The sequence below is a fragment of the Pan paniscus genome, chromosome 1 (genome assembly GCF_029289425.2).
Source record: "Pan paniscus chromosome 1, NHGRI_mPanPan1-v2.0_pri, whole genome shotgun sequence".
Lineage (NCBI taxonomy): Eukaryota > Metazoa > Chordata > Mammalia > Primates > Hominidae > Pan > Pan paniscus.
This window is the reverse complement of record NC_073249.2, coordinates 115,014,940-115,042,239: the sequence shown is the minus strand read 5'-3', so window position 1 is coordinate 115,042,239 and position 27,300 is coordinate 115,014,940. Positions and strand designations below refer to the sequence as shown.

At 48.2% G+C, this 27,300-nt stretch overlaps 1 protein-coding gene and 1 non-coding gene across 3 annotated transcripts in view; one reads left to right on the top strand and one right to left on the bottom strand.

Annotated features, from left to right (window-relative positions):
* The window catches only part of KCND3 (potassium voltage-gated channel subfamily D member 3), a 217,939-nt gene extending 213,662 nt beyond the window's left edge, over positions 1 to 4,277 (bottom strand). The window contains exon 1 of one of the 2 annotated variants that reach the window (XM_034933603.3): positions 4,141 to 4,277. The gene's annotated coding sequence lies outside the window, so the exon portion shown is untranslated. The remainder of the gene's footprint in view (positions 1 to 4,140) is intronic. The other variant, XM_034933615.3, reaches the window with a different exon arrangement.
* A 16,092-nt stretch (positions 4,278 to 20,369) lies between these two features.
* Positions 20,370 to 23,771, top strand: LINC01750 (long intergenic non-protein coding RNA 1750). The gene is made up of 3 exons (XR_008621983.2): positions 20,370 to 21,630; positions 22,473 to 22,521; positions 23,330 to 23,771. It is a non-coding gene; the product is annotated as a long intergenic non-protein coding RNA 1750 (transcript).
* Positions 23,772 to 27,300: the final 3,529 nt, after the last annotated feature.

Here is a 27,300-nt window from a genome sequence, read left to right as displayed (position 1 = left end):
TTACCCCACGACCTACAAAATAAAGTCCAAACTCCTTGGCCTGGCATTCCAGCATTCCCACAAATAGATCCTAGCTTCATACTCCAGCCCAATGGCCCAGGCACCCATCCTAGTATCCAGCAATAAGACCAAGACCTGTTCATGGACAGACCCTGGGGAGGTCTGCCTCTGGACCACTCCTCCCTCTCATGAGAATATCCTTCCCCTGGACCCCTCCTATTAGAATCCTACCTATTCATCACTCTCTCTATGATGCTTCCTCCTCTCCTCACTATGAGATTCTCTTCTTCCTTTGGGCTCTTGACTCGTTGTTTGCCCCTCTTCCCTAGCACCTATCACCCCGCAGCTAGGATTACACACACTTTATATACATCTTAATTAATAGTAATGACTAACAATTGAGCACTTACGCTATGCAAGGCATTACACTGTCTCCCATGGATTATCTCATTTAACCCTCACAGCAACCCTAGGAAGAAGAGTCTGTTGTGTCCCCCATTTCATAGATAAGGAAAGCTAAAGCTTACTGAGACGTAGCAGTCTGACAACCCCAAAGTGGCAGAATAGGGATTCCACCTCAGGCAGTCTGCTGAGGGCTGATGGTGTGCCAGGCACAGTACCACACGCTTACATGGAGCGTCTCAAGAGATCCCACCAACAACCCTGAGGGGTAGACACCACTGTAGGCCATGTTTTGCCCACAAAAGAAAGATGAAGCATAAGGAGTTGTAATAATTGTCTAAAGGATGTAATAAGTAGGCGGCGCCATTAAACCCAGGCAGTCTCAATGTGGAGTTCAAGAGTACAGCCAGACCACTTCCCAACTTTCCCTATCCCACACTAAGCTCTTTTGGGCAAAGGCCGAGATGCCTCCACTTTTGTATCACAACCCAGGAGGCAGCATAGTGAACTGCATCAGTAGGTGCTCGAGCTGGGACCCCTGGTTTTATATGTGCCATTTTTTTTTCCCATCAACTTTACTCTATGCCTTGCTAATATATTTCAGGGGTTGCCAAGGGTGAGCGTTCTCTCTCCAGAGTAAAATCTGAAGACAGATCTGAATCAGAAGAATCCAATTCAAGTATCTGCCTCTGACTCACTCAGTCGAGTTTTCTAAAGAAGCCAATCTCTGCCTCAGTTTCCCCATCTGCATGCTAAAGGAAATTGTCACAGGTCCCTTCTCTCCCTAATAAAGGGAGGTTGAGTCAGATGCTGCAGAAGACAATAGGAATGACAATGACATTTCCCGTAAGTGTCACTGCTCAGAGAACAGAAAAACAGCACAGGCCTGACGAGCTGATTACTGGAACTGAGGAACTGAGGAAAGAATGGAGGTCGTTCATGCATGGCAGTGGGTAATCCACATGCTACTGATAGAAGAGTCAGGAACACATCCTGCATTGTATTTCTTTCTAGAAGAAATTTACCCTTCTAACTATACTTTGTTTAGGATTAGGAGACTTAGTAGTTCCTCAGCATGCACTTAGCTAGGATTTATTTCTAAGGGGCAAGGGATGTTTCAGAAGCAAGCCCACAAGTTCAACTCTGTTCACAGGTGATTCCAATTCAGAGTTGGTTAACATTTATTGAACACTGACAATGCTCTGGACACTGTCTGAGACACTTTTACACACAACATTTAATTTATTCCCACTAAAATCCTATGATAAAGGCTTTTCTGCCCAAAGGTTACAGGTAAGGAGAAGGAAGCTCAGAAGTCTCTTTCAAAATGGCTAAGTTCTGTGTATATGGGAGCTGACAATTTTCAAACAGACCATTGATCACCTCACTGCCAAATGGCTTTCCTGATCTAGGTGTTGCCCAATACTGATGTTCCCAAGAGAAGACAGCAAGATGCAGAGATTCCTTTCCCTGTCTTCCCCAGGCAGCAATGAGCAAGGGCTCATGAGGCCTTGCAATTCCAGTTTCAATCCCATCCTCAATTTGTGAAAGCAAGCCATGATCACCCTCTGGGCCTCAGAGTCTTCCTCTGTAAAATGAGAAGAATTGGACAGGAACATGACAAAAGACCCTTTGGCTCAAATGATCCCTGATTCCACTGGATCCAGGACATCAAGTCTATAGCTTAGGTCTCATTGAGACCTCTTAATGACAATCACCCATGCAAAGAAGGAAGTAGAGCATCTGGGCTTACTGCTGTGAGGATGGAGTTAGCCTGAGCCTCAAGGTAGCAAAGGGAGCTCTGGGAATTCCTGCTGAGGCTGGTGCTCAGCACAGGGCACACAACCTGTGTCACTTGGAAACCAGGGGCAATCCAAGGCCTAGTCCACCCACAGAACCCCTGGCCACCTTCCTAGAGAGTAAAGGAGACCGAGCTCCCAGACTCTGAGCCCTGGACCTTTGACCCTTAATATCCTGTTTTATCCCAGAATAAAGCTCAGAGAGGCAGAATCTTGAGGGGGTTCAAGAGGCAAAAAGTAAGAGATCACTGAATCAGAGGCACCCTGTGGAACCCTGTGTGGCCAGACACACAGTTCTGCCCCCTGAAAGGGTGATGCCCTTCCCCTTTCATTCTCCTGGTCCTGCTCTACCCTGATTCCCAAGCTTTAATGCCAGGTACCTGCCCCTGCCAAGCTGAGTCCCATCACCTTCTCCTCTCTACCCTAAGCCAATCTCCAAGGACCACCAGTCCTTTACAAACTGCTTTCAGATGAATAATTGAGAGCTCAGGGGAAGGAAAAATTAACCCCTCCCTATCTTGGGACCATAAAAGCTTCTGGTCCCAAGGCCAAATGTTTACCCCATGCGTGAATCCAGGGCAATCTTCCTAAAGAAGGCCAAGCAAGCACCAGGCTGTCTCCAGAGGCTCAGCCCCTGTCCCCCTGGTAAAACATACCAAAAAAGGAGCAATTACCCCATTGTTACTTTCTCTGTGTGTGGGGGTTGGGAGGTGAAAGGGGAGGACAAGTGTCCCACCAGATACTATATCCAAGGCCACACTGGCCACACCCACCCCACAACACTGCAGGAATGACCCACTCAAGTAGGCCTTCTCCACGGCTCACACAGCAGCATTCGCCCCCTGACAGGAGCCAACACCTTCCGGAGCTGGCCTGGGTATGAATTCCTGCAACAGGCACAACAGTGCGGCCCCATTTCCAGCCAATGGCACTGCACATGCCTCAAATGCCAAGGTTTTACTAGGACGTGGACGCCTTACAAATGAAAAATCTGAAGCTATTTTTGTTTTTGGCAGAAGAGTTTGACAGTGGGAAAGATAGGGGGTGAGGGGAGGCTGGAAAAGAGACATTCAAAACAGGTAAGCTCTGAAATGAAAAAGGTGACAAATCCTGGCAAAGGAAAACATTTTCCCCTGCTGTAAAAAGTCAGTTACTCCATTAAACAGCTTCTATTTTGGAGGTAAAAGGCCAAAAGGGGGTGGAGTGACCAGACAGCTTGTCCTGGGGTTTGACACCTAGCTGAGTACAGGCATAAGGCAGCAAAAAAAGTCATGTCACCAAGGTCTGTCCTTCAATGACCTCAGTGGAGAGCTTCTGGAAACTTACTTTCCACAATCTCACATCACATCCCCTAGCTCAGAATGGGGCTGGTCTGGGGGCAGAGGAAGGTGCCCATGACCCGGAGGGCTTCTCCTGTGTTCACAGGATTTTGGTAGGCAAAGCATGAAACTGACAAGGTGAACCAAGCTGGGGATCCTTGGGGGACAGGCTTGGGACACACGCACAGATCCTCTTCTCCAACGGTGCCACTCCTAGGCTAGCCAGGGCACTTTCCTGAACTCTTTTTCTCCAGCCTCCTCAAGAGCAAAAGGGAACAAGCTACTAACCTCTTTCTCTGGGGGGCCCCTTGTATACTTGCATTTTGTTGCATTCAAGTAGAGACGAGGAAAAAATAAACACATCAGTTCCCTTCCTGTGTGCCAACAGGTCCACATGGGGAAATGTACACATGCTTTGTATTGAATTCGTGGACACCCAGGAGCCCTTTCTACAGACAGTAAACATACAGGCTCCCTCGAAGTAAGGTAAACAAGGCATACATTTGACCATCACGTACATTCATGCAAAATACAGCAACGCATGCCTGGTCTTACAAACAGATCGCATTGTGCCTAGGACCCCGAGAAAGTTCAGACGCTCTCTCTTAAGAAATACGGACCCTTTTTCTTGCAGTGCGATTTCAGGTCTGGAACCTCAGCCTGTTGCTGACATATCAGGGCTGCCCGGGATAAAAGCAGAACATCTTGGATCCTATTCAAATGTCAACACTAAGCAAGCGCAGGAATTTAGTTGAGTCCAGGTAACTTTGCCCAGTCCCTTCCCGTCCCCCACCTCCAGTGTAAACACCTCGCAGAGTGAGTCTTTCGATCCCTCTCCCCGGGGCCGCGACGGCCCTTGGCGTCACGTAGAGACCTTTCCCAGAGCTCGCGGGGTGGAAGTGGCGTCGGGCAGGACCAGATGGACTGGCCCCCAGCCTCTGGTAGACACACCGCCGGCTCGCCGGGCTGGAGAACTTTGTGAAGCGCCCCAAACCGCTCCGGGTTTCCACTTTCAGCCATTTCTCTCCTTGTCCCCTCACCAAGAGCGGGGACGGAGCAAGCCTTCGCCACCTGTCTCTGGCACCCGCCGAGGGAAGACAGGCCAATGGAAAGAGGGCAGAGGTTCACACCCCACCCCCGAACCCCAGCGCCTGGCTGCCCGGAGGTGGCTCCACAGCCCGAGGGAACCGACGCCCCCGGGCCGGCTGTCTGCTCCCCCACGGCACGGGCCCCACCCCCAATCCTTCCGGCGCCCCAGCGCCCACCCACCCGGGCGCGGGAGTGGGAGGGTGCCGCGTGGGCAGCCGGAGCAACAGGCGTGGGAGCAGCGCTCCTCGCACTTCCTGGCTCCAGAAGGCTCGGTCGCGTCCCTCTTACCTTCCGCGAAGCCAGCCCGGGCCCCGCGCCCGGCGCCCCGCGCGCGCGAGGAAGCTGCGGCCGGGAGCCGGGGCCGCGGAGGCGCCGAGCGCCCAGCAGCGCGGGGAAGCGCCCAGCAGCCGCCGCTCGCGCGGCTCCTCCTCGCCAGCGCAGTCTCGCTCGCTGCCTCCCTCGCTCGGTCGGTTCGTGCGTCCGTCCGTCCGTGGGGCCCTCCCTCCCCCGCCGCCACTGCCGCCGCCACTGCCGCCGCCACTGCCGCCGCCACTGCCGCCGCCGCCGCTGCCGCCGCCGCCGCTGCCGCAGCCTCCGCCGCTCCAGCCCCGGCTCGGCAGCGCGTTCCCTCCCCGCCTCGCCGCTCCGCTCGCGGGCTCGCGGGCTCCCTCGCTCTCTCCCTGCCCCCGCCGCTGCCGGCGCCGCGCCGAGCGGAGCCCGGCCGGCCACGGGCTGCCTCTCCCGAGGTCCCTTTCCCGAGGGGGGAGGTGGTGGGGGCGCGGCGCAGGCGGGGCGGGGAGGAGAGGAGAGTCCGGGGGAGGCGGCAAGGCTGCGCCCTCGGCTCCCTTCCGATCCCCGCGGGCCCAGCGGCCCCAGGCCGGGCCGGAGAGCGCCGAGCCGCCAGGCAGCGGAGGAAGAGAGGAGGAGGACCCGGAGTCTCGCCGCGGGAGGGTGCCCAGGGCGAGGGCGTGCGAGGGGGAGTGACTCCGCGCGCGAGGGTGTGTATGAGTGTGAGTGCGTGTGTGTGTGTCTGTGTGTGTGGAGAGGGGCGCGCGCGTGAGCGGGGGGTGGGGAGACGAGGCAGAGCCTAGTGCGTCTCCCCGGGCGAGTGGAGGAATCCTAGGGTGTGCCTGGAGGTGGCGGAGTGTACCGACGCGGGTGTGAGCGCGTGTGCCAGCGAGGGTGGGCACGGGGGTGAGCGTGGCAAGGTGAGCTGGGTTTGGGGGTGGGGGAGGAGCAGGGAGTACGGCGTGAGCGTAAGTTCGGGGGCGTGTGTGGCTGGGGACCCACGGAGAGGTGGCAGGGAGGGCCGGCGTGTGCGCGCGTGGGGTATGTGTGCACCTAGCTGTGTGTCTATTTCTCGCTGACTGTCCACAGGGCAGCAGCACCTGCTTGAGACCAAGCCCGGCGACCTGGCAAGGTGGGGCCCCCTACCGCGCAATCTTTGCGGCTGGCCCCCGGCTCTCAGCTCCGAGTGCAGAGGCTGAAGAGGTACCCGGGGGACACACTGCCTCTAACCCCACGTATGAGCCGCTCTCCTCTCGGAGGGCGAAGGCACCATCGGAAGGTCGAGATTCGCCCTCCTCTCCCGCCACGTCTACCCACTACCCAGACCGGGAGTCTGGACTTGGGAGCGTGAACTCTCACCCGAGCCGGTCCCCTTACAACTGGAGCCCGCCCAGCCCCTCAGTCCCTCCCTGAAGCCCATGGGTCCCCACTGCTCCGTGCCTCGTCTACCCAGGATGGGGAGTGGGAAGGTCAGCATGTGCCCACAGGGCCAGGTGTCCGGCCCAGATTCCCACCCTCAGGGCGGCGGCGCGCAAAGGGCGCAGTCCCCGCCGCTGGGCGGACCCGCGGCTCCGGCTTTCCCGGTGTCTCCAGCCTCGGTGCCCGGAATCCTGGATCTCGGCCTGGCGCTCCGGAAGCGAGGCAGCTCCGTGCCCCAGCAGGGACGGGGAATGCTTGGCTTGAGAGATCACATTTCTGGGTGTGGAGAGGTGGGTGCCGAGGCAGAGAAATGCAAAGTGCGTTGTGACCTCTGGGGTGTTCTAGACTGCGAGGGTGTTCAAGACCCTAGGACAATTGTAGACCCAGGGCTGGAAAAGGACCTCCCTGAATCCGGAACGGGGCTTCTGGCTTGTGAGAACCCCTAGCCCTCTTCCAGATGAAGGAGTGGAAGTCGGTAATTGTGGTCTGGGCCCTTGTGGGCCCCTGGCACCTTGGAGTCCCTCATTCACTCACTCTTACTTTTTCCGGAGCCCCCTTCAGTCTGTCAGTTTGAAAGGTACACAATTGGCCCTTCAGGAGGTGGGCGTGGGCTCCATTAGCGTTTGCCAGGAGTCCCGGAGCTGTGTGGGATTTGCATACAGTAATAATGATTAACAACACTGCCACTCCCTGGCAGACAGGGGAAGAATTCGGGGAAGGCCCTGGCGCTGCTCCCACCTCCCTCCTCCCTTTCCTCTGGGGAAGGGCTAATTTTCTGGCAACTGCACTCCTCAGTTGCTCTGACCCCTGGGAGAAAGTGCCTCAGGTCCTGGGTGGTCACTACTCAGGAGGCAGGGGCACTTTCCTTCAGTACTCCATCCCATGTTCAATTCGGGAAAGTGAAACCCATATTTTATTTCTGCCCAGGTTTGAACTCCTGTACATTCTCACTGTTGTTTAGCATCTTGGGGGCAGCTCAGGGGTTGAGTGCCCCCCTCAGTGTTTGGAGGCTTCAGGAGACAGTTGGGCACATCATTTCTCCTCAGAAAGTCAACTAATGGGACAGTTGTGGCCTCCTGAGACTCGTAAGCTCCGTTTGAAGACCAGACACTGGTCCAGACACCTGCCCCCTCATTCCTCATAAGCTCGTAACTCATTGCTTAAGTGTGGTAGCTGTAGACTATTCTCTCCTTTCTGTCTTAACCATCTAGGGAAAATAGGAAAGACTGGGATTTCTAGTCTAGGCCAGTGTGGGTTTTGTTTACCAGTCCTTCCTACAACCAGGTGATCTGCAAAATGAGAGCAAGCGATGGGGAGAAAGGAGGCCCCTTGATTCGGGCAGCTGGAGTAGTCCTGCTGCCCAGGAGATGCTGTCCCTCCCACCAGTCCCCAGTCATCTATTGCATCTTTCCAGCACTGCCTGTCCTCACCTTCCCCCTCTGCCTCTGGTCCCGGCCTGGCCGGGATTTTCACTTGCTTTTCCCCCATGACACGGCCGCTTTTCCTTTAACTCTCAGCTTCTATTTAAAAAGCTAATTTGGGAGCTTGTCGATGCTCCCAATTCAGACATTTTAAATAGGAACTGAAAGTCAGTAGCTGCCAGGGCACTAGATTTCCTCCCGTTGCCACCAGCACAGCTGAGGCATTTGTTCAGTCACTCCTCTGGCCCTCGCCGTGTGTGTCTGTGTGTGTGAGCACCCGCGAGCTCAGGGTGTATTTCAGGCTATCTTTTCTATTTAAAGACGGTGCTCCTATGGATGACTATTCTTTCTCTGTGTGTGTGTCCTTTCCAAGCTGTGCACACATGAGGATTCTTCTTTAGTCTCATGGCTGTGGCCGGTATTTGCAAAGCTTGTCACCGTGTGGACTGTGAGGGTAATTGGGAGCCCAGCTCAAAGTCGGCTGCTTCTTTGCTGACGTGCCAGGCTAGTGTGTCTGCGTGGCTGTTTCCCAGGGCTGCTCTGTTCAGGCTCTCTCTTTGAAGCTATGCCTCATATGCCTGAGAATGTCCTTAGGGGTCACTCCCACCCTCACTGTTTATAGCTGTCCCATTTTAGCAATCTGCCCCATGCTGGGGCAAGAATTTTGGGGGTGGGCTGTACCTCTGAGGGTTACAGCCTTTCTACATTTAGGGTGCTATGTACCTTAGAAGTAAAAAGTACAGACTTTGAGGTGAGACTGCCTGGGTTTGAACCTGCGTCTGCTGTTAATTAGCTGTGTGATCATGTGGAAGGTACTTAATCCCTCTGTGCCATGATTTCTTCCTCTCTCAAATGGCAATAAATAATACTATCTACTTTATAAGGTTGTGAAAATTAAATGAAGTAACACAGATAAAGTGCTTAGAATCGTGCCTGGAACATGGGAAGTACAATATAATTGTTGGTTGTTGTTGTTCAAGGTAGGAGTGGTGCAGGCAGGAGGTGCAAAGAAATCTGTCTGAGGAGGAAGATAGAACTGCCGGATTGTACACAGAGACACATATAGTCACTCACCCACCCATGCATGTAACAATAAAAATGGCAGGCCACAGCCCACAGGCAGTCAAGTTCACCTTGCTGAGATAGTTAATTCTGTAAGTCCCAGAAAAGGGAGATTTCTGTTGAAGGAATAGAGGAAGTCTAGGGATAGAGATGAGGAAGGGGCTTGACCATGTCAGAAGCCCATGGGACATTTCTTGGGAGCCGATTTTATGCTGAAGAGTAAGTCCCGGGACCCTCACTATCCATGTGGTCCCAGCCTCCCTTATTTAACCACTGAAAGCAAGGCCTTTTGAAAGTGAGCTCCAGCGAGAAACTCAGGAGGGTGGCACCTCATTCTCCCCAAGGCTCCCCTTGAGTTTGGGGTACTCTCACTTTCATACTGCCATTGCGTTCCATCCCTTATTCCCACAGCTGGGCATGTGAGCTTTTATTCAGTTGCTATTAGAGTTTATTTCACCTCGATGGGCCCGCAGGAAGCTGCTAGCAGGAAGAGGAGCTCTGAAGGACAGGAGGCTGTCCAAGGGATGAAAGCAACGTTGCAAATGCTTGGCTTAGCATATCAGCTGTAAGCTGAGGAGCCACCATATGTTGGGCTCCTTGCTAGATTTTCCATAATCCTGCACTGTAGATATTACCATCATTTTATTGATAGAGAACCTGAAGGTAGCTGGTGGAGAGGGACACTCCAGAAGGATGTGAGGCTACATAGCTGGATTGGAGCTCTGACCTCTCCCTTTTGCCGCTATCCCAGGATCCTTGGTTTCCCCGCTTCTGAAAGTAGAGTATCCTCCTCAGTCAGATAGAGGGGCTATCCTAAGAGGACACTCTTGACCTCTCCTGTGTTTGGCCTCCATAAGTTAGGTGTGGGGTTGACATAGTTTGAATATTTGTCCCCTCCAAATCTCATGTTAAAATGCAATCCCCAATGTTGGAGGTGGGCCTAGTGGGAGGTGTTCAGGTTATGGGGGCATATCCCTCATGCATGTCTTGGTGCCCTCCCCATGGTAATGAGTGAGTTCCTGCTCTATTAGTTCACGTGAGAGCTGGTTGTTGTAATGTGTCTGGCACCTCCCTCCTCTCTCTCTTGCTCTCCCTTGCCATGTGACACATCTGCTTACCTTTCCCACCCGCCATGAATAAAAGCTTCCTGAGACCTCACCAGAAGCCGATGCTAGTGCCATGTTTGTACAGCCTGCAGAAACCATGAGCCAAATAAACCTGGACTAATACAGGGGTGGGGGCTCAGTATGTCCAGGGTGGGGATGCACCCTATTTTTCTTCAGCGTGATGTCTGCCTGAGGAATTCCAAAGCTTAGGGGTGGCTTGGCTTTCTCTAGTTTCCCAAGGTGGGGTAGGAGGTGGTGGTGTAAATGCTGACGGGCTTTGCCCCAGTCTCAGAAGGCCAGGGCTTTGCCTGCCGGGTATCAGCCCAGGTTGTCCAGCTTCCAGGCCAAGAGGCACTGTCCAACATTGGTGGCCCCAATGGCTGAATGCTCACAACTATCAGATGCTTCTAGTCCCTTTCTGAGGGTGGAGAACTCTTGCTTCCTGCAGCACTAACTCCATTTTGGAGGCCAGTAGTGGCCTGGATGGTCATCTCATTGATCAATATGCTTAGACCAGTTATGGCAAATGAGAAGCCATCCAACTTGCTGGGCTCCAGTGGAGCTTCTGAAAGTCAGCCCTTCCAGTGGACCTTCTGCCAGCCTGACCCCTGCTCCAACCAAGGCAGCTCCTGGGGAAAGCAAAGTCCAGGTGGAGGGTTTTCTGCTCATCAAGACCTCCCTTGGAGGGAGATGCTAGGGAAGGAAGAGGAGGGAAGAGAAGGAGGAAAGCAAATATGAGAAGGGGAGATAGGTACTGGAAGTTTGGGGGAAATCCTAATCATTTGTTTAGTTTCTTGCTAGAAAATCTGGAGAAGGGTGAGTGGAGGCTGGGGATATAACTCTTAGGTGCAATGACTTGTTTTCTGCTGGGGGTTTCTTTTGCTTGTGTGCTGATGTTTCCCGGGTCTCTGTCCTTGGCCTTCTTTGCTTCTCTCTCTGCCCTTTTCCCTGGAGAGTTTATGCAAGTCCATGGTTTCAAGTTCACTCAGATGCTTATGATTTCTTCCTGCACTCTTCTGTTCCCAGTAATGATCCACTGTGCATCTCCATCTTTGTACATAGGCACCTCTATGCTTCATCTCACCAGTGGCCTTAATCCTTCTGCAATCAATTGTTTCCCCTAAAAAACCCTCTTCCTATCATGGTATATCCTCTACTTTCTTTCCAGCCTTACCTTCATCTACTTACTCACGTCTTCCTTTCTAGCATGTAGATCTTTTCTTCATTACCTGCAAAATCTCATATCTTCATGTCTTTGTACATGCTGCACCCTCTTCCAGAAATGCCTTCCACCACTTCCTATTTCCTTTGTCTTCCTAGCAAACTTCCACTCAGCCTCAAACCTTAAATACCCAAGAAAAAAGTCACGTAAGTGTTGGTAAAGTCCTCCCCCACATCCCAGGATGAACTAATCGTTCCCCACTTTGGATTTTCACAGTCCTTCCTGCATACCTCAAATATGGTTCTTATGACCTGTATGGCCTTGTTTTCTGCATGGTGGTATCCCTCTCTGGACTTCAAGCTGTTTATGGCAAGGACCGTTGTCAGCCATTTCTGAATCCTAGCTCAGTGCTCGGGACATTGCAGATGTTCAATACATTTGCATTAATAATTTATTTTAACTTTAATTTACGTGGCTCCCTTGATTGTATGTAACTGGGAATATGTGATTAATTTGTCAACTGGTTGGTCTCCAGGTCCTATCTGATTGATCTTAAGCACTAGCATGAGGACAGAAAGAAGAATGAGGGTGTTCCATTTTCAGCTGATCCTACATGAAAAGAGCCCCAAAGCCCCACTCCTCCAGTAGGGAGGAAAGGAAAGTCTTTTTGTATCTACAAAGTGAGCCTCAGTCGATGCTGCCTGCAGAGACCTTGCCAGTGTTCTTTTCTTGAACCAGATTGGTTTTCAGATAACTCTTTTCTTTCCTTTCTGGCAGAATGTCAATCACATATCCAGAATATCACCTCCTTGGGCACAGCCAGGGCATGGTCCATTGAAAATGTTCCTGATTGCTGGAAGCTGACGGCTCACCATAAAAGCCAAAATGGGGACCTGTCAAAAATGTTTTAGCCAAACTATGGCTTGGCTCAGGAAGATGCCAAGACCAAAGGCTGCTGAACTTTAAGTATAAACTTGCATGAAAAGCACATTGCAGATCTGAGACAGTGGAGGCTTAGTGGTGAGAACATGAGCTCTGGATAGACCTGGCTTCAAGTCTTGGCTCTGTCATTCACCAGCTGTGTGAATTTGGGCAAACCACTTTTCTTCTCTGATGCTCAGTTCCCTCACCTAGCAAAATGGGTTATAATGATGGCATCAACTCATAAGGTTCATGAGGACTGAGCTAGATAATGCAAACAACATGTTTCATATACAATAATAAATAAAAATGTTGGCTGTTATAATATTGTCACTGAGTCTACATGTATCTGAAACTAGCTCTTTTAAATCCTGGGTACAGCTTTACAGGCAGTATTGTGTAGTTTAGACAGATCACCTGAGTTCTTTCTATGTAATTATTGTTTCTACTGAACCTTGGTAAATGTGTGAAATCACAGAAGTTTGTCCCTAGACACTCCCCTCACCCCACTGGCTCCTCTCTCCATTCTGTGCAACCCCATTTCTGCAGCCTTGAGCTTCAGCCCATTTCTCTCCATTTCCTCCTCATTAGCAAGAACTGATAAAATTATTTGAACTGATATGTAAGTGACCATCTCATCCAGAGATACAGTATTCACATTTTAGTAGGTCAGAGCCTTAAGCCAAGGCAGTGAAATAGAGTGGATGGTACTTCAAGCATTCATCAAAGTAATGGGGAAAGTTTGGGGTCCCAGGAGACTCTTCCCAATTCCACAGAGTCCTGCCCATTCATAAAACTGGTACTATTGATGCATTATAAGCAACAAGGTGGTCCGTGTTTGAATTCTGCAGCTGGAAAATCAAGTCTCCAGCTTTTGCAAAAGTGTTGTAATAGGGAAATTTGGACACTAATTTTATATACCAACCTCTTCTTGGTAAAGAGACACAGCTCATGAGCACCAAGGCCTTTCAAGCATTGCACATCTATGATACTTATACTCAAGTGCATTTTTTTCTTCAGAGCTTGAGGCTAGAGTTGGGTGTTTTTGCCTCACTGGGTTTGTAGGAGACTCAGCTACAAAGTCATTAATTGCTTTGGTGAATCAACAAGTAAAGAAAGACAGTCCAGCTATTGTCCCCACACTGCAAAATCATAAGAGGCTTCTGGACTTCTCCACAAAACCCTCGTTAAAGATGAGTCCTCATGGCTCTTACAGAATTCTTTATTATGTCCTTTGCGCTGAGACTGCAAGGTAAAGAAAGAAAAAAGGGAAATAACTAAATTTGTTATCATGGAAAATTTCAAACATATACAAAAGATGAAAGAATTGTATAATATACACCCATGAACTTGTCATTTAGCTTTGAAAGTTACCAACTCATGGCCAATCATTTTTCATCTGTACCCTACTCACACACTCCCCCACCATAATTTTGAAACAAATTCCAAATATAATTTCATCTGTAAATATTTCTGTGATTGCACCTTTGTTATGGCCAACAAAATCCATCTTTCTAGAAGAGAAGTCATTCTTCCCTCCCTCCATGATGCTAAGAACATTTGGCCAGTACCTGCATCCATGCCCAGGAGTGGTCTCTGGGTTAGGCAAGCTTGAGGGTTTACTGAATGTTATCCAAAGTTTGTCCTTTTCCTTGGGTAGAAAAAGGAACCCATAAAATGTCTGGTAGAGATGCCACTATGTGCAAGCTTTTTTCTTTTTTTTTTTTTTTTTTGTCAGCAGGGATGATGCTCAATAGCTGTGATGAGGTCCAAGCTGAGAGAAAAGAGTCATGGTCATGAATCCCAACTGGATTCATCATTTTCCACATACTTTACTTCATTTAGCTTTCACCAATTCTCATGTTAGTTCCATTTTACAGATAAGAAAACTAAGACCTAAGCTCACCCAGCTAGTAGTTACTTGTGGCAGAGACAGACTAGATGCTAATCAAATTCAGTTCCTCTTTTCTGTAGATACAGTTAGATTACTTTCCCAGGTTCTCTTGCAGTTAGGTTTGGTCATCTGACTAAGTTCTAGCCAAAGTAATATAGGCCAGTCCCATAAAAAACATCTAGGGCAATTTAGCATGTTCTTTCTTTCTCCATCCACTGGCTGAATGGAAAAAATTTCAAGGGCTTAGAAGAGGACAGAGCCACAAGAAGGAAGGAACTTGGGTCCCTGGGTGACTATGTGAAGCAGAGATCCCTCCCAACTTCCTTTGAACTGTGAAATACGCAAAATAAATAAATAAATAAATTTTTATTATGTGAAACTGTTGAAATGTGGGTGATGTATGTTCAAGTAGTAATGCCTACCCTGACCAATACAGTGGCATAGATGGGATTTAAACCCTCAATCTGACTATGCCAGTGTCCAAAGTCTTCCCCTAAACCACACTGCCTCCAGGCACAACAAATAAGAATTGCTTATAAGAATCACCTACATGCTCAGCATGTGATAGGACTGTCTTCAAGGAGATCTTGCATCTCAGATTTGTGCTAATATGATAGCCACTAGCCGCATGGGGCTGTTTAAATTAAAGTTTAAATTAATTAAAATAAAGTTAAAAATTCAGTTTCTTAATTGCAGGCTCACATTTCAAGTGTGCAGTAGTCTTATGTAGCTAATGGCTACCACATTGGAATGTGCAGACAGAGAACATTTCCGTCATCATGGAAAGTGCTGTTGGATAATGCTGTCTTAGATAGACCTTCATTCACAACGCACCCCTCCCCAGACCCCTGCAGAAAAGCTGGAAGAAGACGGGGATGCTGCTCACGAGAGGGCGGAGGGTAGCATAGCCAGCAACCAGATTGTCATAGACATAAAGGTCTCTCTCTCTCTCCCCTGACCTGAACCTTGGATCTTTGTTCTTGCCTTTCCTAGTTAACTCTCAGACAATCATCTTATGGCCCTCCTGTACTCACTGGTAACATAATTTGGATATGACTTCCTTAAACAGAAGGAGCTCTGTCTGACCCTGTTCTCCAGACAGTCCTGAGAGCAGGGTCCACACATCATTCCCTCCCCAGCAACTGTGTAGATGCTAAGCATTAGATGCCAACAGGGCTGCGCTTCCTGGCCTGGATTAGGGATATTTCACACAGCAGCCAGAGCGATTTTTCAAAACACATATCCAACAATGTTGCCCGTTAGTTGAAATCATTCTATAATCCTTCTATAATGCCCTCAGAATTGAGTAAACATATCTCAACGTGTCTCCTGTTGTTACTGAATCATTGATTACTTCTGCTTTTCCACTTTCTACTCCTGGGCCCCTTGAACCTGGTGTTCCTGCCATGTTGAAAGTGCTGCAGTTCTCCAAACTCACAGGTTTGCTTTTACCCCTGAGTGTTTGCTCAGGCTGTTCCTTCTGCAGGGACTCTATCCTTCCCCATGTCTGTTTAGCTAACTCCTACATGTAGGGCTTAGCTTGGAAATACTTCTTCCCCACTCCCACCCCCTTTCCCACTATAGAACTTACCACACTTCCCAGCCATGTTTAGGGAACAGCAGATGTTTTCAGTTCAGGTATCAAAAGCAGAGACTATTTTGTGGAGGTTTTTCTCAAGAGGATGACCCTTCTCAATCCATCTAAATCATGAGTCTCAGTCCCTCCCTCCTTCCAACACAGACACACACACACACACACACACACACACGGACACACACACACACACACATATTTCCCATCGACTTAATTCCTCTGCAGAGTCACCAGGGAGGCAAGTGGAGCCCTGTAAATCTCTCACAAGCTGTAACACCCAGAAACCTCTGCTCCTTGACCCCAACCAGCCACTGTGAAACAAGTGCTACTAAATCCATGGGCCATGCCCCACTCCCCCTCCTACCTGCCATTATCCCATCATCTGAAAGGGGGGCTTGATATACAGAATAGGGTGTGGCAGTCACAATCCAAGCTGGTGCCAAGAAGTGCTGTGGGTTTTCACTTCATTGGATTACTTTTATAGGACTGGAGCAGATAGAAGCAGTGACTCCAATGCCTGAGATAGCATGACAATAAATCGCCATGGTGGCTCTTCCATGGCTCATAACTAGTAAATCAAATCTATTGAACAATACATTTACTGCAAATTTAAGAAGCTGTTCTTCCATTTTTTAAGTGTATGTGTTAAATCATGCCCAGAGTCACAAAGAATGGAGACAGCCAGCCTCGGTGTGAAAAAAACAACAAAAAAACAGCCACATGCTTAAAGAAGTTAGAAAATTCTAACTTCTTTGTTGATGACAGAGTGAATACCCTTCCTGATAGCTCCATGGAGCTTTTTTCCCACTGAGACAGACTAGAATCTCCGAAGTGGCAAGCTAATGACTTCTTAACTAATGCCTGAGTCAATTTTGCCAATACAGGTTCAATGTTAGCAGGTTCCTTCTTTGCTCCAGATTCCTGACGTGGACAGAAAAGGAAACACAACAGCCTTCTTAGTGAATTACAGCACTGCTTGCATCAGTGGGATGGTGATGAGGGTCAGGAGAGAGAGTGACTTACTGTTTTTCTCTAGAAGATTGCTTTTACTCCTCATTTCACTCTATTCAAGTGCTACTGAGTTGAATGCAACTCCCAACTCAAGATGCTGTTTTGGCCATGCTTTGCTGTCAGTGTACTTTGTCTTATCTGTATTCCTCTGCCCCACCTACATATTAGCAGGGGAACCTGGCAACTGGCATTCAATAAACATTTTATTTGAACTGATAGGTCTTTATCCACTAATGCTAGTTCAATAAACACTTCTTAAACAATTCATTCATTCATTTACACACAAATGTTGAATATGCAATTGCTGTGCCTGGCATATGGTGGTGAGCAAGATAGACACTGACCTTGCCTTCTTGGAGTACAGCTCATGTTTAAAGAGAAAGACAGACAGTGAATCTGCATTCTGCACTGATGGTTAGGCTTACTAAAACCTCATCTGGGGTCAGTGAAGCCTGAGGGGTGACTAGAAGCTAGATTTAAAAACTCTCAAAATGATCCCATGAGACAGAGCTATGATTCCATTTTCAGATGAAGAACTGGAGGCATGCGTCACACAGTTGCAGTAGTGGCAGAGCTAGTATGTGTGATATAGGGGTGTGTGTGGACTCTAGGGAAGCACAGGGAGGAGACATTTGGTCCAGCCAAGCTGTCAGGGAAGATGCTCTGGAGTAGATGACATCTGAGCTGAGCCTGGAAAGAAGGCAGGAATCTGCCAAATGAGTGGGGGAATGATGTGACCACCAGGCAGGGCAAAGACACCGGGGCATGAAACATCAAAGCATGTGCCTGGAGTGTGAAGCCAGAGGGAGGGCACTTCAGGGCCGAAGCGGGGGAAGCAGCCCATGGAGGTTTCGTGTGGCAAGCTTAGGAGTTGGACCCTATTCTGCAGGCCATGAGTTGCCACCCAAGGGCTTTAGGCAGATGCATAATGCAGTCAGATCTTGTTTGAAAAAACCACTCTTGCCCGGCCATATGGAGGATGGATTTGAGGAGGACCAGATGGGAAGCAGGGGGACCAATTAGCAGGCTATTGCAGCATTCCAGGAGAGAGATGAGGAGGGCTTCAACTAGGGCAATGGTACTGGGGATGGACAAGAGGGAACATGAGAGAAATATGTTTGCAGTAAAAATGATCAGGACTCTGGCTGGATGTGGAGCAGCACAAGAAGGTCCCAGGTCAGGCTGTGCTGCCTGGACAAATGACTGTGCTAATCTGGGACACAGGAATGCAAAGCAGAGCTGCTGGGGGTGTAGACACAATCCTTCCAGGAAGGAAGGTGGTCATAGTTCTCTCTCAGGGTCTTTTCCAGCCAGAGCTGTTTATGCTGGACTGGAGACACCTGTCAGCTGGGGACATTCAAGGCCTGAGAGCAATGCAGATCTTCAGAAACAGGCTGGGTTCACCTGAAACAAACTCAATAACTCCTTTGGTTATAGGGAGATAAATTTTCAAAATAAGTCTAAGCAATTCCCAGGATAGCAGGCCACAGAAGCTAAAGGATTATAGAACTGCTGATCACAGTTGAGACATAAGAGGAGCAATTAACTCTTGGGTCTCATCCCCCATCATTCTTCTTCCCACCCCCTTCATGTCCCCCAATCAGCACATGTGTGCACACACATACGCTCAAGCATGCATATGCGCATGTGCATACGCTTTATCATCCTTAAACTTCTCACCTTCCCCCAGACACACCAGGCCTGCCCCACTTCCTCTTTGCACCTGCTGTTCTCTCTGCCTGCAGAGTCTTTCCTCCAAATTCTCCACTGGGCAAAATTGTTTTCTTCCTTCCACACCAATCCAGATGCCTGGCCTCTCTGATGCCCAGCCCCACTACCCCATGTGGGGTTAATTGTCCTGCCCTAAGTGTCCTCTCCACACTTTCTCCCCCATCAAATAGCACTTTGTATTGTGTTTCCCTGAGGTCTTTCTTCACTGCCAAGCCGAACTCCTGAAGTCTTGTCAATCTTGGCATCCCCAGCAGTGGCACAAGTTCTGGTCCATCACTGGTGCTCAAAAACTGTTTGAGGAAGGAGCACAACCCCTGAAGATGGACTAGAATATACCTTCCCTAGCCATGATCTCAAGTTCTTCACTTCAATGAAGGGTGGTGTCTTTGCTCTCTGGACACTCACATGCCATTGGGAAATAAAGCCTGAAAACACATGAGACAAGGGCCATAAAGGTGGTGCCTACATTCACCCTTAGTTCTACATGAACAAGTCAATTATTTTTCTGAAATTGGCCCTTATATTTATCCCCACTTTACAGATAAGGGTTCACCCTCAGGGAAGGCAACAGCTCTTTTGGACTAAAATGATCAAAGACTTGTTTAACATCTTTCAAGGGAAATGGGTAGGTAAATGAGAACACCAGCTGTCTGGGGTTTGGTTCTTACAGAGATTCCCCAGGCTGACCACAGTTGGTGGGCCCAGATGAAGCCCCCCAGAGAGCGAAACCTTCGGTTGTTTGTCAGGTGGCCTGTGCAGTCCTCTGGGTTCTTATTGGCTTCAGGAGCAGGAGGGGGACTGACCGCTATGAACCAATTTATTAGTCTCCCAAGAATCATCTCTGCCTGCCTGGGGCTGGACACCTTAACTTGACAAAGGTGGTGCTCATAAGCAGGGCAACAGACAAGGGCCGGGGGTGCTGGAGACTGGAATCATCGTCATTATGAAATCAATAACAGCAATGACCGCGACAGAAACTCTTGCCTGACATTTACTATGTGCCACGCAGTGTTCTAAGCCTTTCTCTGGATTCTTATTTTATAGTCCTTACAACGCTTCTCTGAAGCAGGTACTATCATCCCTGTTTATCAGATGAAAAAACAGAGGTGCAGATAAGTTCAGCAATTGCCTCAAGATCAGATAGCACAGCTGGGATTTGAAACCAAACAATGTGATTCCAGAGCTGCTATTCTTAAATATTATGCTGCAGGGAAGTGCAGAAGGCAAACCAGTACCCTGACCTTCCATAGAAGGGCACATTAGGAAATAAGAGGCCAGCATTTGCTCTTGCTCTGACCCCCATACCCCTCCAGGCTCTCCAGCTCCAGGCAGGGATAGATGTCTGCTGCTTGCTAGGTTAGAGCTCTGCAGAGTCCGGAAAGTACAAGTGAGCTGAAGAATGCTGGGCAGATGAGCTGGGTGCCCCTTTCCCCTTGGCCTCGCAGCAATAGCCTTCAGATTGCTGCCTCTCCTGGGTGCCAGGATTGCTGCTGTCTGGAGCCTAATCTCCATTCTGGTGGTTTTGGTTGCTATGGTAATTGAATTCACTTAAAGTTGTCTCCAAGCTACTCTGTCTACTTCTTTCTGCCCATAGCCTGGGAGGGCACAGGCCCAGGATGGAGGGCAAGAAGGATAAGGGATTGCTGCCCTGGGAAGCCTACATGTTTTTCCTGATCCAGAGGTCTTCCTCAGAGGCAAACAGAAGAGAAAATCACAAAGAAATGTTCTTTGCAAGTCTCTCCATCTTCCTCTTCGCTGCCTTAGCTCCTTTCTGCATAGACGCATTGGAGTTAGATGGGCTGGAAAGGCAGGGACTGGCACAAGGTACTCTGAGAGCCTCTTCCATTCTTCAGCATTTTGTTACTCATTCAACAAACACTTACTGAAGGTTGACTGTATTCTAGGCTGCTTGCCTAGACAGGGGTCTCTCTGGGGGCAGCTCAGGATCCAGAGCCACAGGGAATGTCCCCTGACAGCACATGTCTGTGTGGCTACCACTCTGAGATTTCAGGAGAATGGCCAGCCAGGGTCAGACCCTGACAGGAAGATTAGGGACTGTGGGACATCTCCCTTTCATCCTTTCTCTGCTGGAGGAAGATTCATCACACAGCTCAGGGCTGCTGAGCATGTGGAGAGGAATCAGAGATCCTAGAAACTAAGCTGCTGTGGAATAGGACCATCCCTAGATGGGACCTGAGGTGCAAATAATACTTATTTTCTCCACGATTCTAATGCAGGAAAAGTTTTGACACATAAGACAAATGACAAGGATGGAAGCCCATGTCAAAGAGCTGCCTGAGGGGTGTGTAGGAATGACATTCCCTTCCCCTGACCACCACCACTTTGCTTGGATGATAAGGGAGTGGGGATAAGAAGGTTATAGTAGATTATAGGTGATCATGTGTTTGCAAGTCTCAGTCAGAGAAATCTCTGTGCAGAGTCAAGGTGGGGAATGAACTAAAATGAGAAACCTGGAACATCAGTGTGGGGGAGTTCTGTTTGGGACAGGTGAGTGTGGTGCCTGGTGTATTCAAGGTCAAGTGCCCGATAAGCAGAAAGAAGTGTATTTCTAGGACTTGGGAGAGAGTTGCTCGTTAGAAATGCGCATGTGAGAATCATCGACCTAGAGGTGACAGCTGAAGTTGTGAGAAAAGATGACATTGCCCAGGAAGAAGGTGCAGAGGAGGGATGTGAGAGGAGGCAAGCATTGCTCCTTGGAGAGTGGTCAGAGGCAGGGCAATTTTAGGAAGCAGGGGAGTGGCCTGGAGTCAGTGGTTGGTAGGAAATAGTTAGTAGTACACATATGGTGTGGGCTTTAGGGAAGATGCTGCTGAGGGAGTTGTGGAAAATCAGGCTAGTGTAGGGGCTGTCAAATGTGAAAATGCATCACAATGACTGGAGGCCTTATTACAACACAGGTGGCTGGGCCCTACCCCCAGAGTCTCTAATTTATTAGGTTGGAGTGGAACCCAGGAATTCACCTTTCTTTCTTTCTTTCTTTCTCTTTCTTTCTTTCTCTTTCTTTCTTTCTTCCTTTCCTTCCTTCCTTCCTTCTTTCTTTCTTTTTTCTTTCTCTTTCTTTCTTTTCTTTCTTTTTCTTCTTTCTTTCTTTCTCTTTCTTTCTCTCTCTCTTTTTCTTTCTTTCTTTCTATTTTTTTTTTCTTTTTACAGAGTCTCCCTCTGTCCCCCAGAATGGAACAGTCATGGATCCTGACTCACTGCAACCTTGACTTCCGGGACTCAAGGAATCCCCCCACCTCTGCCTCCTAAAGTGCTGGGATTACAGGCCAGGCATGAGCCACCAGCTGGGCTAGAATTTACATTTCTAACAGGTTCCCAAATGCAAGTTGATGCTGCTGGTCTAGGGACGCATCTTGTGAACCTGTACAGTGATAAACCTGCACTTGAGAAGGTTCAAATTTCACTTCATCCACCCTTTATTGTGGACCAAGTTAGACAGGATGAGAGGAGATGCTGGGCTTTGGTTAAAGAGCAGAGGTGGAGAAAAAGATGGAGAGTATAAGGCAGTTCCTTGGAAATAGAGCGAATACTGAGGGAATATGATGACATAGAGGAGGGATGACCCGAGGGGCACAGCCGCAGCCATGACTATGGGTCTATGATTTTGGGTTGTGTAAAGAGATCAATGGTGAGTCTGGCAGATGGGAGTACAGGGATTACAAACAGCCCCACAGTTCTGTTTGGAGTCCTGGATGAAAGCCTAGAGTCTCCCTTCTAGAGCACCTCATCCCTCATCCCTCTCCCCAGCCCCTCTCTTCTAACGTTCTAGGATTATTGCCAGGCTCTGGGCCCCAGGCCTTCCCAAGCAGAACAGAGGCAGCTGCCTCATATCCTCGGTCATCTCTCACTGGGGTTGCTCTGTGGACAAGAAGACCCGGTACTTTTTTCGTTTTCTTTCCAAGACTCCAGATCAGGCACTTTGAGAGTGCTGTGAGGAGGCTCCTGACCTCAGTGCCAAACACCCTCTTGAGACTGAGCCACCCTGCCAGGGGGGAGGTGCAGAACTTGAGTCTTATTTTCTCTCAGTGGAGCGAGTCCATAAAGAAAATCCAATTCATCGGTGTCCAAGAGAACATTACCAAGATAGACGAGACACCATGGGCAGTATTTAATTATGAGCAGGCAGAGCAAATAGGAGGGATGCAATAAAAATGCTAATTAGGGAGGAAAAAACCCAGAATTTGTTTTCTTCTAGAATAGGCTAAAGCTCATCTCTTCCCCCTCCATTTCCAGCCCCCAAATGAGTGCTGCAGACCAGGTTCTGAATGTGACTCGGTGACAGGTGAGTCCATTTTAGCCTCCCCACCCCCACCAGCTTTTCCCTACCTCCTTTGTCCCAATCTCCTAGTTCCTAGAAGATCCAGCCCAAAAAGAGGGAGACTGGCTTGCAAGCACACAGCTTCCTCTTCAGCCAGGGAGAACTGGCAGGGAAACTTAGAAAAAGAATGAAGTTATTATTCAGGGCTCAATTCCATGTCCCAGGGAGCACTTTAGGAAGAAACAATCTCCCCCTTTCAGTGGCATATCCATAACTTGCATGAGAAGGGAGGGAGACCAGCTAAGTGCCCCCTGACAAACCTGAATTTAATGTGTCAGGCTTAGTCTCTGGCCTGATCCTAAGTGGCTCAGTCAATCCAACTCCAAGCCACTTAGGATGAGCTTGGGGACATTCAGCCAGGCCCAAAGCAGATTCTCAATTCCTTTCAACTTGGCTGAGCTTGACGTTGAAATATGGTTTAGGAATTGCAGACCATTACTGTCTCACCCCAATTTGGTAGACTCCTCATGTAGCCAGATCCTTTGGGTCACTATATCCTTCCTTACTAAAGCTCAAATTTTCACACTGCTGCCAGGCAGATTTATTTCTCTAGTTTTGCTTGGTTGCTGGGCTACCTGGATCCCAAGCCTCATGCTGCTTTTGGGTAAAATGTGCTTGTTTTTGCAGCCCTCAGGATCCTGACTCAGCCCAGGCTCTTTCCCTAGGTTTGCTTCTTCTGTTTACTGGGCATACCATTCATCCTGGCTGGTTTCCATGCAATTTCCTTGTCACTTGATTAATCTCTCTCTGGTCTCCTCAAATCTGTATGCAGCTTGAGGTCTTCCCAACATCACCAGGACAGGACCTGGGCTTGAGGACCATCTGTCATCTCACTCTGGATCACCTCCCTTCCCTCCATGACTCAGGGAGAAAGAACCCAGGCCTTCAACTCCTAGCTACGGCCCCTTCCTGGAAAAATATCTGTTAGATTAAAAGTTCACATACCAGCTTAGCTACTTACCTGGTATGGAACCCTAGACAAGCTACTTAACTTCCCTGTGCCTCAGTTTCCTCATCTAACAAATGGAGATAACATTATCTTCCTCATATTTATTATAAGAATTCAGTGCAAACACATGTAAAGAGATTGGAAGAGTGCCAGTCACATAATAAACATTCAGAAAGTGTTAGCTATCATCATCGTCATCATCATCATTATTATTATTGTTATGATATTTATTATTAAAGTCAATGATTATCTTATTTACCCATATGTCCAGGTACTTGGTAGAGTGGCATAAATAAACATGCAATAATCATTGAATGAATGAATGTTCATTTAAGCTAATTCTTTCAAAGACATTACCATTCCCAGGGAAATCTAAAGAGAGGACCTATGATGACAAGGCTTTACACATAAGTGGCTAATGGTGTGATTTCAGGCATGTGTGGGAAAGGGATTTTGAGTCAGTGGTTCTTTTCAATCTCCTTCATATTGAGTCACATAATTACTAGAACATAACTAGGCCTGATTTTCTGGTCAGTAGCTCACAGTTACCTTCCTTTAGGGTTGAATCTCCCTCGTAACTCTAAAAGCAATGAAACCTTAGAAAGATAACCATCAAGGGGATAAAGGAGACAAAGGAAACCGCTAGCTACAGGGACAACCTTTCCTAGGTTCTCCCTAGGAAAGTTGCCACAACCTGTATACGTGCTGAAGCTGGAAAGCCCACATCAGCTTGTTCACTATGAGACAAAGAGGGAGAGTGCTGCAGGCAGCTGACCTCAGACCCTGGCATAATAAGACCCCTTCGAGAGTCAACCCCTATACTCTTTTAGGGAGAGCTCTCCTTCCTTCTATGCCTCACAAGAGATTTCTCACAATGGAGAGTGGAAATATTTTATCTACATGTTGCTGGATGGTTGTGCTATGGATCTTCTATGAGTGATCAGGACAGAATCTTGATTGGAAAAAAGTTATGCAATTCAGAGGCAATAGGTAAACCAAGGCCTGAGAGCCGTGCCGGTCCCCACACTGGTATCACATCCTGACTTAGACAGTGTGCCTTCATAGGGGTCATCCCACATGCTTCTCAACAGATGAATGAGTAGGTTGGGACCTCTTTTCCTTTCTTTCTTTCTTTCTTTCTTTCTTCTTTCTTCTTTCTTTCTTTCCTTTTTTCTTTGAAAATATATTCCTATTCACATGGTTCCACTAAATGTCACTAGTTCCCTGAGTAACTTCCAGAGGTATTTTATGTATATATAAGCAAATATACACATATATTCTCTCTCCCCTCTCCATGAATTGAAAGCTTGCTTTACACACTGTCATGCACCTTGCATTTTTTTCATTTAATATTATACTTTGGAGCTTATTCTATATCAGTATATGTAGGCTTACATCATTCTTTTTGGTGGCTGCATAGTATTATATTATAGAAATTAGTTTCTTTAACCAATTTAAGTTGTTTCCAATTGTTAACCTTTACAAATAAAACTGTAATGAATAACCTGTGGGTAAGTATACCTGTACGGTATATAGGAGTGTATGTGAAGACAAATTTCTATAACAGGAATTGTTTGGGCAAAGGCTTTATTCATTTGTAAATGTGATAGTTATTGACAAATTGCCTTTCATAAATAGCCGCCTTTTTTTAGTTATAACAAAACTGGAGCTTGAAGAGGGTAAGTGACTTTATTAAAGTTGTGCAGATTATACATAAAGCAACTGGGATGATAACTAAGGTTTGTTGAGCACTAGGGTTCTCTGGGCCCATGAGCTCAAAGAAATGGGAACATCTAGGCCAGGCACGGTGGCTCACGCCTGTAATCCCAGCACTCTGGGAGGCTGAGGTGGGTGGATCATGAGGTCAGGAGATCAAGACCATCCTGGCTAACATGGTGAAACCCCGTCTCTACTAAAAATACAAAAAATTAGCCGGGCGTGGTGGCTGGCGCCTGTAGTCCCAGCTACTTGGGAGCTGAGGCAGAAGAATGGCGTGAACCCGGAGGGGGAGCTTGCAGTGAGCCGAGACCACACCACTGCACTCCAGACTGGGTGAAAGAGCAAGACTCCATCTCAAAAAAAAAAAAAAAAAAAGAAATGGGAACATCTAAGATATATCCTACAGATTGCTGAACTCTAATACAATCTACAGTTTCATATATTAAACATTAAGCACTGTGGATTCAACTTTGAGAAAACCACAGTCCCCACACTCAAGCAATCTCAAGTCTAGAAGGGGAGAGAAAAAAAAAAAAGAAGTAATTTCAGTTTAGCATGGTGGGATAAGTCTGAGATACAACGAGATATAATGAGAATATGGGAAAGGATCCTGATCAGCTTTGGCTTCCTGGAGGAGGAGGCATTGAAGGTGACATTGGATAATCTAAAAATGCCCTTTGTAACATTAATTATGACTTGCCTCTTGTTCAATTCTCACTATTTCCAATACCAACCTTCTATCAAAGTTATTACTAAGTAGCAAAATAAATTGCTTTGTGAAAGCATGGTATAGTTGCAATGATAATAAGAGAGGCTACCGTATTCTGAGTTTCCACTGTATGCCAGACACTGCTTTCTGGCTCTGTATTAACTAGGAGTGTGACGTTGGTCAGGTAACATCTCTCATGTGTGAAAAGGCCTCACTACTGAAATGAAAAGGTTGACCAGATGATCCCTAACTTCCCAGCCCCAGCAGTTCTCTCACATGTTATGGCTCTATGTCTTCTAAAATCACTGAAGCCTCTGCTGGGAAATGAGGGACAAGGAAATGGCCAAGAGTGGGGGATCAGGGAAAAGGAGCAAAAGGACTAGAGATAGTCCTCAAACTGGCAAATCAGCCTTGGGAAATTCAATTTTGAGAGAAGATGATGCATATGTCACGTAAATATTAATACCGAAAACACCTTACTGTTATATTTTTTCAAAGTGATTTCATATGTTATTTCATGTGTTCTTCATAACAATGATGTGAAGGAGGGAGTTAGGGAGGTGGGGAAACTGAGGCAGGGCCAAGGGAGGCTACTCAGCCTAAGTCCCATGGTGAGGCAGTGGTGCAGCCTGGGCTAGAACACTGGACTTTTATCATGATACGTGACTAGTTGAAGTTAGTTGAAGTTTTGTTTTTCCATAAGGCAAAATTCTGTTTGGGAGCAATCCAAAATCCCGATGACCTCCAGAACACTGCACTTAAATGGCTTTTGTGGTGCTCCTCCCACCTCCTTCACTGTCCTCCCAGCAGCGTAATAAGCCTTTCCCTGGGTGCTGGAGCCAGACTTTTATTTCCAAAGAATGAGTCTAGTGAGTGGTTTTGGTGAGTCAGCACCAATTGATCTGGCTGCTGGGCCTGCTCTGGCCTTTGAGTCAGCTGAGTAGGATTTCTGCCTGGCTCTAGTGACCAGGCTGGACATCCCTGATAATCTGCTTCACCCCGTTGCTCCTCTGAGCCTGGGTCCTGCCTTGCTGTTCTGAGTCCTCCCTCTGTAGGAGTTCAGTCCTGCCCTTGACCCTATCCTGATGCTGATTCCAGAACCTCTACCTGGAACCACTGTGCACTGCTTGTTTCTAGATCCCCTTTTCTGTGCTCTGTTCAGTAACTAGACACCAACTACTGGACCTTCCTGATGCTGACCACCAGTTAGGGTGTCTGTCTAGCTCCCATGATGTGTTTTCCAAATAAATATCTTTGCTTGGTGGGCTGGCCACCTCCCATTGCTGGTAGGTTTGCCCCTATGCTACTCACCCACCACAATGGATAATGCTCCAATTCTAGTCTGGGTGATCTGGTGGTCTGGCTG